Source organism: Pinus tabuliformis, chromosome 6 (assembly GCF_031772625.1).
Source record: "Pinus tabuliformis cultivar Carrire ecotype Pingquan chromosome 6, CPIR1, whole genome shotgun sequence".
In the NCBI taxonomy this organism is placed as follows: Eukaryota; Viridiplantae; Streptophyta; class Pinopsida; order Pinales; family Pinaceae; genus Pinus; species Pinus tabuliformis.
The window spans coordinates 718154265-718157397 of NC_142292.1; the positions used below are offsets into that span (position 1 = coordinate 718154265).

Here is a 3133-nt window from a genome sequence, read left to right on the forward strand (position 1 = left end):
TAATGAAATGACATTATTTGTCTGTAAATTGTACCTTGCTTTACAATTGAGACAACAAGCTCACTAGACTATAAATCTTACCAATATCCCATTCCTCATTTAAACTAGATTAGGTTTTGTTTGTAATGTCAAAAATTATATAAAATTAGTTCTCAAAATGTGAAACTAATAAATCACAAGTCAACTCTTATTACATGTAAAATATTACATGAAATTGGAATACTTACAAAACTAAATCCCAACTCTTATTATGTGTTAAATGTTACATGAAACTAGAATACTTACATAACTAAAATGTTATGTGTTGCCTATGAAATGTTACATGAAATTGGAATTGTAATAGCTACAAAAATAAAATGTTGATCCACAAAACTACATTGGTATGAGATAATTTTATCAAAATAAAAATTAATTAGTATAACATAGTTACAAATATTTTTGTGTGAGTTAAACTTTTTCAAAGTAAACAACAATAAGTAATTATGATATATAAACCAACATAGCTTCATCCTAATTCACAACATATAGAGCCACAAGAGAGATTAAATCTCTCTAAGTGAAAACCTCTTTTTCTAGTTTATAATATTTTTAAACATAAAATAACACTATATCTTATACAAAATCAACTATTTTACCTAAAATAATACTCCATAATTATACACTAGATCACTCTATATAGATATCTATATAGACTCATACATTTAGAAATTTTGACTTCCCTCTACATAATCTTGGAATTGTTTAATTTTCGTTGCTTCTTTGTCAAGATAAATAATTATTTATCCCAGAGTAGGTATAACTATATTCGTGAAATCCATAATGTAATCCTGAAAATACTCATTTGTTTTTGTAGACACATTTTTTTTGGTGGACTATCCAAGAGTAGTTATAACTATATTCGTGAAATCCATAATGTAATCTTGAAAATACTCCGTTGGTTTTGCCAGACACATTTTTTGCCAACTGTATACATTTCATTTAATTTTTACAATTAGTAAACGCTGGAAAAGATTGAAATCGAAGAGGAAATCCCAATCCTGATAGATTGGTCACTTTATTTATTTATTTCTCAATTGAACAATGAACGGACAAATTGAACAAGGAATCCTCTAGAAAAGAGAAGATTTCAAGGAACTTTATGCATGCAGTCCTCGTCACGGCTCCTCAGCACAAATTAATGCTCAGGCTGATTGTAGATGGGTGATCTGTACTATAGATACAGATTACATAAGAATTATAATATAGCTGCCAGAAATGAATATTTGAATTATTATTTATCCCCCTTCTCCTCAGTTCCTCTAATGATTTCAGATGATTTTGATATCACAGAAGCTAGCGAGGGAAAACGATGGTTCAAAGTATTTTCCACTCAAAATGTGTTTGGTGAGGAGTCTATTGGCCTCGTCAGTCCAGTGGACTCCATCCCAACTGATGTAGGATGATGGATCGGAGCAGGACACGGCCTTCACAGTGTGGCCATTGAGGATTCCACTGGTTCCGCACTGTATGTTGTACCTGTAGTTGTACTTGCCTCCAATTCCGCAGCATGCTGTAGTGGTGGCCTTGAAACCTGCATTTATAGATATATAGTATGCATCCATCATTTCATCTAATAGTTCGAATATACAGAAAATACCCAGTACAGAATGGATAAGTATAAGCAGTATAGAAAATAGAATACCATATTTAGAGGGATTGGCGAAGAAATCGTAGATAATGTCGTATGTATTGACGTAGATGATGGTTGCGTCTTTGAGTTGTTTGCGGAGGGAGGAGAGCTCAGCCCTGAGGAGTGTGTTGTAATGGAGAACTGCGTCATTGTAGGAGATGGAGCAACCGTGCTTGTCGAAGTCGTTGGAAGAATGGGGGAAGTAAGTGAGCCAGAAGGGCCCGCATCCTTGGGGGGCCACGTCCCTCACAAGAAAATTCCTGGCTCCCTCATCGTACAGAGCCTGCACAGCTCCTCCAATAGACTTTGCAATCTTTGGAAGAACTGTCGCCTTCACCTGGGCAGTTGTTTGGTTGAGAGTCATGTATGCGTAGCTGAAGTCGTTCCCCCCGATCTCTATGGTGTATAGCCCGCTCTTGAATGCTCCAGCACTTGGAAGATAACTCAGAGGACCTGCCATTCAATTAAATTCAGTACCCAGAATTATTACTTAGATTTAGAATTAATACATTATGATTAATTACCTACCGTGTGCTTTGATGCTAGCTAGAACCTGTTGCTTAAAGACCTTGAACTGATTGATCTGAACCGTGAGAGAGATGGGAGCAATGAAAGAATCAGTGCCACGAGCAGTGGCACCTGCCGCAGCAAAGTTGGCGCCATGCCCGAAATTTGAAGCCACGGACTGCAAATATGGACTCAGAAATGGCATTCCTAGCGCCTTGGCTGCAACATCGACCGTGTTCAACATAATGAAATTCGTTAAACGTCCTAATCAGTACTTATAGAGTATAATATACTTATCTAAACGTCCTAATCAGTACGTATGAGGGTATAATATACTTATCAAGCAAGGCAGATAAAATAGATGAAAATAACTGAAGACATACCAAAGAAATCTACGGAGAGCCTTCCGTCGCCGTATCTGGCTGAGGGTCGACCGAAGAAGGTTTCTCCATAGGGCCGATTCTCTGCAAGCTCGTTGTAGGGGAACACAAAGTGAATGGCACCCGTATCGGAGGTTGAGTCCCCAAAATTAAACATGGCCGGGTAATTACAGCGAGCATGAGATACTATTGGAAGAATAGCCATCGCTGCAAGTATGCCCACTAAGAAATATTTACTCAGGCGTTGCACCTCCATTATGTATTCAAAAACAGGTCCAATTAGTATGCGCAGTCGAGACCAGGTATGCAATGGATCATAAAGAGATAAATGCAGTTAGGAAAGAGAAACTCTTCTGCAATGAACAATGGCGTGTTTGATGCCTATAAATACAATAAATTATCGCGTTCCGATGTTCGGAGCCGACGTTCGTTGGATAGTGAACGTCGAGAGCATCTTCCAGTGCAGCCTCCGCATCATCACGGGGCGTTGGTTACGGTGGGCTTAAAAATTGCATAAAGTTTGGAAGCCTCGTCGACACCGGGACATTTTTCAGGTTTACGAAATTTGAATTGAGAA

At 37.8% G+C, this 3133-nt stretch overlaps 1 pseudogene across 1 annotated transcript; it reads right to left on the reverse strand.

Annotated features, from left to right (window-relative positions):
• Window positions 1-1307: 1307 nt before the first annotated feature.
• Window positions 1308-2885, reverse strand: LOC149260688 (GDSL esterase/lipase At4g01130 pseudogene; annotated as a pseudogene). The gene is made up of 3 exons (XR_016267568.1): window positions 2560-2885; window positions 2198-2395; window positions 1308-2122 (listed from the first exon to the last, which is right to left on the reverse strand). The product of XR_016267568.1 is annotated as a GDSL esterase/lipase At4g01130 pseudogene (transcript).
• Window positions 2886-3133: the final 248 nt, after the last annotated feature.